The sequence below is a fragment of the Lolium rigidum genome, unplaced genomic scaffold (assembly GCF_022539505.1).
Source record: "Lolium rigidum isolate FL_2022 unplaced genomic scaffold, APGP_CSIRO_Lrig_0.1 contig_16587_1, whole genome shotgun sequence".
Lineage (NCBI taxonomy): Eukaryota > Viridiplantae > Streptophyta > Magnoliopsida > Poales > Poaceae > Lolium > Lolium rigidum.
The window spans coordinates 1-10,800 of NW_025899891.1; the positions used below are offsets into that span (position 1 = coordinate 1).

Below are 10,800 nucleotides of genomic sequence, written 5' to 3' on the forward strand. Positions count from 1 at the left end.
AGGCCTGTTTTCCACTAGTGAGTCCTCATCCCCGGGGACACCGCTACCGTGGCCGTCGCAGTTCACACTACTACACGGTAGGGATTTAGGGGCACTTTGCTCTGAGGCATTTTTCAAAGTGTTCCTAAATACCACCTATTAGAGGCATTTTAGCCAAAATGCCTCTAATGATCTACCTATTGGGGCAGTTTGGATTAGTGCCCCAATAGGTGTATCCTATTGGGGCAGTTTGGAGAAGTGCCCCAATAGATATACACCTATTGGGGCAGTTTGGAGAAATGCCCCAATAGGTGTATCCTATTGAGGCAGTTTGGAGAAGTGCCCCAATAGATGCCAATAGATATACATCTATTGGGGCAGTTTGGAGAAGTGCTCCAATAGATATACACCTATTGGGGCAGTTTGGAGAAGTGTCCCAATAGATATACACCTATTGGGGCAGTTTGGAAAAGTGCCTCTATAGGTGGCTACCTTTTGGGGCAGTTTGAAAAATGCCCCTGTAGGTGGCTACCTTTTAGGGCAATTTGGAAAGTGCCCCAATAGGTAGCAAGCTACTGAGGCACTCTGACAAGTGCCCCAATTTATGCCTATGTAGTTTGAAATCAAATTAAACTAAACAATATAATTTGAAAATTCTACTAAACAACAAACTATCTACAGAAACAACAAACGCATAAAACACCATCTGCTAATAAAAGTACATAGATATAACTCCAACAAACCATCACATAGAACTTCAAAGCCAACACTAGCAAATGCAAACACAGCAAATCCAAACTAGTTGATAAGCGAAACAAGTTAACTGTAGAAACCTTCACCTAGCAATCTAGTTGGCTTCACGGCACCTCGCCGTGATCCTCTGCAGCTCTCCGCTCCTCGGCAGCTCGTCATCCTCCTCTGCAGCTTCGGCTTGAACAACCTGTTGCATCCTCAAGCTAGCTCCATCTTCGAAACAACCACAGTAGGACTGAGTAGCTCGCCGTGATCACAACGGAATAGACAGCATGGCGACATCGAAAGGGCCCTTCGATTACCAACACTTCTTGGTCTAGCCCTCTTGGCCTATTTTCTCCTTGGCATTCTTCTTCCCTGGTTATCGAATCACGAATCGTCTGTGAGGTAACTTAATATAGTTAAAAGAAAAATGTAGACGGATAGACACCAACAGTCATGGGCCAATAGTACATGGCATAATACCAATCATTTTTGGTAGGAATAGTTCAGAGAATCAACCAAGAATTAGTAAACTTGTATAGCTCCATCTTTTTTGTTACAGGAAGATATCTATGTGAAATCAAGAGAACATGAACCAAAATACTGGAAGCTTTTATCTTGAGCGGAGTACATAAGAATACATCCAGATTTCTTTTGTAGGAATAATAGGGAAGATCAACCAAGAATTAGTAAAGCTTGTCTAGCTCAATTTATTTTGAATGTTTACTTTAAAGTTTCAGGTTGAGTTAATTCTTATCATCACTGTCGTTATTTCTAACTTATTTCAGGTTGAGTTTTTTCATTCATATCCTCTACTCTTTTCCCTTTTCTGTTTTCTGCATATATAGCATGGTTTATTCCATGTGGATCACATACCCGCCTTATGTATATGTGTTTTGATGGCTTAATCTAGGTAAGACCGTAAGATGATTCCATCATAGAGCATGAAGTAATTACAATATTATGCTTTGTTAGAATTAAAATTAGTAAGATGAAAATATAGTACAACAGAGGATTCCAAACCGAACTTAGATACAGCTTAGCAATGTCCTTTGACTCGTATATGAACAGATCCATGCATACCATCAGTACTAGTTTCTAGCTCAATATTACACCGTTTCCATGTGAGCTCAAACCGTTTGCAGTATGTACACAAAAAGCCTCAATGCTCATCCTCATTGCTTTGCAGTAAGATGCTTCCACTATATTACATGATTTTTTCAGCAAAAACACAGTGTAGTTGGATGATCAAACGGTACTGTAAGAAATAAGTTTATCCAGTGTGTAGTGGCCATTACGTGGCTGCAGGGCACAAATAAGCAATTCTTTTTATTCTTAAAATAAAGATGTTTTATTTTGTAGAAAATTATCATTATTGGTTAGAACTTTTGCCTCATGGTTCCCTGTAGAGATCTACAACAAAGTAAAATGAAACGTTGATGTATGTTTAGTTGTTTACATCTTGAGAGAGCAACTATTGTCTGTGTACCGCCCCCTTAAAAAGGGGGAAATTGGCTAGGTAATTTACCAAGTAGAGTGCAACAAAACTTGAAAAAAAAATGATCAAAATTGTGACATTGATGTAGACAAAACATCATTGAATCTACTATCTCGACCATGTTGTGTCAAAATGAGATGCAGCCGGTGCGGCAAAGTGCACATATTCATCTAGTTAACATTATGCTTATGTGATGTCAAAAGGAGTAGATGTTGCCATTGGCCGTTTAGCTTATATTTCGCCTAGGGGAGCACATTTCCTTGTTATGCAAGAGGTTGAGCTCCATATCGGGTAGTATCATGGCGTTGGTGTTCTACTTCCTTGTTTGAGCCTAGCACTCACGAAATTTCTATGCTTTATTTAGGAGTTCTTGTTCTTGGCTTTTAGGTGGTACAGCTGCAGTTCTTCATCTCAAGCTGGTCCTGGCTCTCGATCTATTTGTTTTAGGCATCAGCACCCATTTGTTAGATTTTTCCAGGGTTATGCATGCACGCAAGTAGGATATAGCTGCCACCTCTAGTAGAAGCACGGAGTATTCAGATTACATGGCACACACATGCATTTAGTTAAAAAACATAAACGTTCAGACATTTGCACTTTGGAGGGGGCTAGTGGAACCATTGAGTCTGGTGTAGAAAGAGTGATGAAAACTTCCATATATTCCCCGTTGCAATGAACCCAACCTTCTTATTAGAATTATTTTTCTAGCTAGATTTAACACCAGTCCTGCCCCACCTCAGGCTATGCTTTTGTGTCATAATAGAACCTATATATTCAGTTATTTGGCTCATTTGTTGTGAATTTTGTATTGTTCCTTGTGTACTTGTATCGGTTATATATTCCTTTCAACTTTAGCTTTAGCATGGTTTATGCCCCATTACAATTGGTCCATGCTTGCTTAGTTGATTTCTCATTGTCAGTGGACTTCAGAACAAACTAGATTTTGCAGTTGCATGAGGCAAGCCATTTTCTTTGTTGTGTGGGTATCAGCCTACAAGTAGATGTGCCTGGCGCTGTTGTCACCGTATCATCTACTTACGTGTTGCTTCAGTAATGAAGTAACTAGTGTGTTTATTATTCTAGGTTTGAAGATAAATCTCTATTTAGAGATAGACGATGGGCTTCTATGAATAGCACCGGCCCATGGTTGAACCCTGAGCCTAACTGTTGCAAGTATACTATACTGAACTATTTACCAGTGTTTTTTTGCAACATTGATCAATGTCTTTGTTGGTTTCTTGTTATGCCGCTAACAAGGCTAAATATAACCAACAATGAATTAATGCTCGGTGAACTTGTTACTTGTGGGATTGATGATTTTTTTACATGCAGAAATATTTTGTGGGGTCTGACCACCCCCAACTGGATTCGATACATGTGTTTAGTTAATACTTGAAAATGTGACAAGCAATTTAAAATGACGATCATAATCCTACACCACCTTGAATTTAGAATGATTGACAAGCAATTTGTCATCCTTAGTGATTACTAATATATTTTGACAAGATTTTAGCCATGATGGCTGATATTTTTGCATAATAATATTAAGATTTAGACTTGGGATGCTAATTCTAGGACAGGATAAGCAACACGATCATGTTTTCCCAGAATTGGTTGTATTTCATCCTTTCATGGTTCAAATGCCATTCTGATCATATATATTATAAATATTCATCTTTGACTAAGCTTTACAATTTAGAGTTTTCATTTGTTCTGAATAGAACAATATTTGATGCAAATTACATTGGTCACGTGCAAGTATCATTTGAGTGTTGCATGACTCTGGTAAATATTTGTGCATCTCAAAATGAACTTTTTTGTTGTTACTTATGCTATAACTGTAGCTGCTAATATTTTTGTCATCCTGTTATCTGTCAATAATTTATGGTATGTTTCAGACTGTTCTTTTCTTTCTAGCATATCTTACGATATTTATCATGGTTTACTTGTGCTTCTAGGGCCTTGAGATATGTTACGACAAAGCTGTTTAATCAGGTATTTGCTTCGGTCCCGGAAGATATGAGATGTCATGAAGAACTATTTGAGAAGGTGTCTTTGCTACAGCAGTTTGTACGTCCTGAAAACTTGGATATAAAACCAGAATATCATAATGAAACATCATGGCTGGTATGAAACTGACTTCCCTTTTTTATCTTAGAATTTTGATTTCTGTAGAGATTTCTTTTTTTTATAGTTATTTTAGAGATTTCTCACCAACTGTTGTAACTCATGAAGGTGGAATTTAAGTTGACTTTGCTTGGATAAATGTGGCTAGGCCAAGTATTTCTTTGGTATTAGGAATGATTCTAATATTCATCATGCCATGCTGCTGTTTTTTTTAGCGCAGTATCAAATCTTAGTATGATGCACCAAGCAAATGGACACTCTCCTTTTGGTGTGATTTATGATTGTATTTTGTCCTTTTCAGTATTTAAAAATGGCTGATCCACAGAAACATATGGCAGACATAAACAAAAAAGACAATAACATTCATTGCGTCTTCTGTAGCTCCTGAGATGGTGATAGTGTGATTGACGGGTGCACTTGCTATCTTGTATGAACATAAACAAGTGAATCTTGTTAGTTCTGACTTTCTATATTTCTGCAGCTAGTTGAAATTGTCGCCCCCTAATCACATGCTAGTTTAATCAACCGCACCAGCAGAAGATAACTTTGACATGACTCTCCAAGCTGTTACTTGAGACCCCCAACGTGATTGCAATTATAGCGCACCGAGCTTCTCCTGTTCCAGCTTGAAGTGATGTAGCACATGGAATTATTTGTTTTCTGCTTTATATTGTTCTACGGAATACTGTGCTTCCAACCCTGTACACTCAAACATCTGATTTGGATGTTAAATACTGTGATGGTACTGGTATTCCAGATTATTTACTGTGGTGATTATGTTTTGGTTCTATTGGATTGTATGAATTACTATTGCATGTTAGGGCAGTTCGCAAAATGCCCCTAAATCCCTTTTGGGGCAATTTTCAAAGTGCCCCTAAAGCTCTTTTGGGGCAGTTCACAAAGTGCCCCTAAATCCTTTTTGGGGCTGTTATCGAAGTGTCCCTAAAGCCATTTTGGGGTAGTTTGCAAAGTGCCCCTAAATCCCTTTTGGGGCAGTTCACAAAGTGCCCCTAATTCCCTTTTGGGGCAGTTCTCGAAGTGCCTCTGAAGCTCTTTTGGGGCAGTTCTCGAAGTGCCCCTACAGCCATTTTAGGGCAGATCACAAAGTGCCCCTAAATCTCTTTTGGGGCAGTTTTCAAAGTGCCCCTAAAGCTCTTTGGGGCACTTCAATCAAACTGCCTCTAATACATTTAGGGACACAAGTATCCGAGGCACTTTTAAAACTGCCCCTAAAGGTAATTAGAGGCACTTTGTTGACATATAGGGACACTTTAGAGTGCCCCAAAATCCATACCATATAGTAGTGTCACCTCGTCGCCTCCGCGCTCTGACTTGTTGCTCGCTTCCTTCCGTTCTACTTCCTCGCGCATCCTCCGCATCGCGTCGTGCTGCGCTTCCACGGGCAAGGCGGGGTTGAAGTTCGCCTCCACCATATCCAAGATATCGAACTTGAGGTCCACGATCTTCGTCGCCAGATAGAACCGCTCGTAGAGCTCCCGCAACGAGTCCGCGTCTAAAACAATGTCGTCGTCATCTTGGGAACCGATCTCGGTTCCAACGCCCGCCGCCGCCGGTTCGTCGCTGCTAGCTGCTGCTCCCGCGGGGATCTTGGCCGCCTTCACCGCTCGCCGCCATTGACAGCTGCGACCCATGGACGCGGTCGGTCGGAGCACTTGCGTCGTTGTTGGCGTGTTCCGCAGCGGATGGATCCATCGCTTCTGCGTTCCGCAAGTGCAGCGCAATGCTACAAAGTACGCGCGCTAGCACCTGATGCTGATGGTGATGATCTATCGATTATATGGTCTTTGGCGCCCTGTCCTATTTATTTATAGAGTCGATCACCAACAGTTTAACGATACCCTGGGCCGAGTCGGATTGGGGTGGAGGCGAGGTCGATCGGTCATCTTAATAGGGTTGGGGTTTTTTATGAAAGAAGTTTCTTTCCATATTTCTATTAGTATATTAGGCTGGTCATAGTGGAACTGGGAAGTAACTTAGACTAGTAACATATAACATGTTACTACTAGTCTAGGTTACTACCTTTATAGTGGGTACTAACTTATATGTGGTGTCATGCATTGTGTTATTTATTATGTTGTAGACTCATTTTGCCTTGGGGTGTGTGATGTTATGGTAACATAGCTAGTTACCACCCCACTCTCTTTCTTCATTTATTGGCATGACATGTCACTAAAATGCCTTGAGATGTGTGGTGTTACTACTATGTTACTCCCACTATGAGCAGTCTTAGAAACAAAAGTATGCTGGGAGAAATAGGAGATGACCATGACCGTGTCGTTTTCTCTGTTGCTTCTTAAAAAAAACCTTTCAAAATATGTATATTATCTTATTAGGAGGTGTCGTTCCCGTCAAGAAATCTCTATGGTGGCTTAATCAATCTCAATATCCATCAGATCAGTTTTGTGGACTTAGTCTTTCGGATATGCACATAAGGGTAGGATGTGCGTGCGCGAGTTTATAGGGGTGATGTAGCATTCTAGTGTACAAACGAGGAGTAGATTTACGATTTTCTGCATTTGCATTAATGCATCTAAAAATGAGGGGAAAAAATTCGCTCTCAAAAGCAAACCTCATGGTGGTTGAAATCTCTTTCAACTAGGAATTATGATTAGCTCATCAGTGGATTGCGACAGATTTTGAAATGATGTTAATTGATGTTATAGTTTTGGAGGAGAGTAATTTGAATTCAAATGTTGGTCATTTCTCCCCTTCTCCTCTCTCAGGCCTCTACAGTAGTTTGAGAGTCTCATGTGCTCGGCCGGGCCGATCCAGGGCCCTCTCCGCCGGAGTAGCCGGCCGGAGTAGGACTTGGAGAGGTGCCGGAGTAGCTAGGGTTAGGTCTAGGTTTAGTCCAGTTGTTGTTTTTACCCCTGTGGAGATTGGCGTTATGCCCTTGAGGGTTCGGCCACGGCGGAGCTTGAGCGGCTCCCGGTGGCCTGTGGCGGCGTGGCTGTTGGCTTTGGTGCTCCTATGGAAGGAGCCGGAGGCGGATGGCGGCGGCGCTGCGACAACCCTTCAATATAGCTCACTGGCCTCTCTCTGGATCTGGGAGGTGTCGGCCGGTTTCTTTCTCCTCCAAGCCTCCATGGTGGTGGGCAAGAAGAGAAGAAGCGGGACGATGCTGTCGTTGTGGATTCCACGGAGGGGAGATCTGGAGCTGCAGTTCTTCCTCGAGAGAAACACATGGCGACCAAGCTTGTCGCTGTGATCCTTGGTCAAAAGGGTGACCCTTCTTCAACCTCTAGTTTGGAAGCCCTCTGGTTCATCTGCTGGAGCTCGTCGCCGATTGAAGGCCAAGTGGTTCATCCCCGGTCTTCTTCCGGTTGCCAGCGGTTGGATCTTCGCGTCGGAGAAGAGTCTTCGAGCAATCTGATCTCTGAGCTCGGTGGAGGCGCCTGGAGCTCGCCGGCGGCTGGTGGCAGAGGCACTGAGGTCCTCGATTGCTTTTTTCCTTTCTTCCTCCAGGGTGCTTGTAAATTGTAAGGTCCTATCTTCAAATAGCTGGTTCATTAGGGCAATAGCTGATATGGGGCCTTGCAGTAAAATGTACATGCCACGTGTGCTTTAATGGAAAAGCTCCTCTGGGGTCGGCAACCCCACCTTGTGTGCAATTTTTTTTGAATTCAAGTTTGAATGTGAACTTCGGTGGTTCATAAAACATATGAATTTGAAAGTGAAACCAAATATAAACTCAAAGCTTACATTTCATACTTGAATTTGTATTTTAATATGATAAAAAGAAACCCAATACAATACAAGTAATGTTGCTTAAGACAAGGATCAATAAGGAAATTATAGCTTTATGGATTAATATGCAATTGTACATTGTCTTTACAAAAATAATAAAGAAAAATAATATAAATTTACAAATACAGGTAAAAGGAAAAGGAAATAAAGCATAAACTAAATTTTGAGAAACATCATCTTCATTTTATCTTTATAATCTTTGTAGGTGAAAAATGAACGCCGTTGTTCATATGGGTAGGTGAGCACGAAGGAGATCCAAAATCACTAGAAGATCTCCAACAACAAAACACACTTTATCTAGGAGTTGGAAGCATGTATAAACTCTACCATATATCATAACACATGCGACATGTTTCCAAGCAAAGCAGCATCAGCATCCAAACCAAATAGTTCATCAAACATTTGTTTGATTGATTTTAACATCATTTGGTATTAAACTAAATCTAGCTGGCAACTCAAATAGAATCAAGATATAAAGCACCAAGTCTCATGCAACCATAAGATAGCTATGTAACATTATCCAAGAATTCTATATTAGAAGTGAGAACTTAAGACTAGCACAAGAATATCTATGAAACCATAAGAATCACCTAGCAGTTTTAAGTTTAAGAGACCATAGTAAATGAGTTCATAAGCCAAAGACATCATTTTTTAACCCTTAAGAATGTATCTACACATTTCATAGATCAAATAGACTAATAGTGGAAACTAGTCAAGTTCGCCTACTATTAAAATAATGACCTAATAATCCACCAACACTGAAGGAACATGTACACACAACAGATGATGGCACATGCAAAGGAAATCTCTGGGTAATACACATAATATATCAAAACTTATAGCCAGAACAAATTCAAACATTCTCTACTTCCTTTCCTTATTGAATGGTTAAGGAAGAGAAGGTAGAAAGTGTTCAAAATCTGAAAGTGTCCAAATCTTGTTTGACACATTAGTGAATAAGTTCATACAACAATAAAACATCTACAAGTAACAAAAAATTATAGTTACCACTAACACTATATTTATTTGAGACTGAATATACAAAATAAATCGATCACAAGGATCTAGAACAAATAAACTCATGGAGGGGACAAGGGTAGTAGATAGGATAATTTATACAATAGAGAAACACTAAGAATTCATTTAAGCAATATAAAACAAATAAAAGTATTGAATCACAACAGAACACCTAGAAATACTTTGTTAGATTACATGCATGTGTTAACTGAAGAGCTCACAAAGTACAGTGACCAAGAATAAGTAGCACAACAATTACAGTAATTATAGGAGGCTAATTAAGCCATAGATAATTGGGAGCAATATCAAATCAAACACAATGGACAAGAACACCAAGAAAAGGAGGAACCCAAACCCTAACTAGCGAGTGAGCCGATGAATCAAAGGAAAGATAACAGGGATAAGATATAGGGGAAGGAGAGCATAACATACCAGGGCCTTGGGGCAGCCACCGTGGCATGACGAGGTAGAGCTCACGCGGCCACGGCGACTGCGAAGAACCAAGGAAGAAGCCGACCAAATCCAAGAAAAAGGAGTGCTCCAGAAGCCTTGTGTCCCCAACTCTACCATGTGGTTGTCAAGCACGAGGTTTCATGTAAGTAAATAACACAAGTAGAAATAAAACAAGTAAAAACTAAACTAGATAAAAATAACTAAGTAAAAATTGTAAAGAGGTTGATTATTTTTGGTGTTTTTGATGCAAATAAGAAAAATAAATATTTTTGTATTTTCGGATTAAGATAGTGCATCCAATAGAAAATAATGTAAAAGCAATATAAATGTGTTTCTTATGATAAAAAGTGGACCAGGGTTCATGGGTTCACTTGACTATTATCTGTTTAAGTTGTGGTGGACAAATAATAATTCATCAATGAGGTATAAAGGTGCAGATAATAGTATATGTAAGATCAGAATTAATATGGGCATCATGTCCTAACATAGAGATGATGCAACACATCTCTCTTATACACCACAAGAAAGAAACTTCATCAATATTGTATTAAGAATTAATAGAGCATATCAATAAGCACTTTGACATGAAGTTTTAATATCAAATATGCTACCTTGAACCAACAAGATCACCACTATTGTCAAGTGATGAACATAGCACATGCATTCACTTTATCGCTAGTGAGGTAGCAAAACAAAGGCAAAACCATAATAGATCTTGAACATATTGTCACTATCCAATCACTAAAACCATGCTACTCCATCTAATACACACATCACCCCACACACGCTCTTGCACATATGTTTGATCAGAATAAATACTAAAGAACGGGGTACATAATATGCATCTATCAATACATCTCACAATATAATATGATCAGATCTCGTAAAAAAATTCATAGAATAAGGATCCACCACATAGGTATTACAAATATGACCATAATCATGATAGGCAACTCATATGGCACTAAGAACTATGAAGAACATGAGAGAAGTAGATCAAGCTACTACCACAAACCCGTAGTCCAGAGGGGGACTACTCCCTCTTGGAGTGAGATCTTGACTTTCTATTATCATACAACATAGAAGTATTTAATAAAATCAGAAAGAGCCCTGGGATTTTACCAAAACGGCATAATTGAAAGCTCTCGTCTCAGTCGCTCGCCTAAGAAACATGGTGATGACGATGAAGACGTTGGAGAAGGTGGAGATCCCTCCGGTGGTGA

The 10,800-nt window shown here is 39.9% G+C and overlaps 1 long non-coding RNA gene across 1 annotated transcript; it reads left to right on the forward strand.

The window, feature by feature from the left end:
- The first annotated feature begins 1,904 nt into the window (after positions 1-1,904).
- On the forward strand, positions 1,905-5,129 carry LOC124680434. The gene is made up of 2 exons (XR_006995517.1): positions 1,905-4,339; positions 4,821-5,129. It is a non-coding gene; the product is annotated as an uncharacterized LOC124680434 (long non-coding RNA).
- Positions 5,130-10,800: the final 5,671 nt, after the last annotated feature.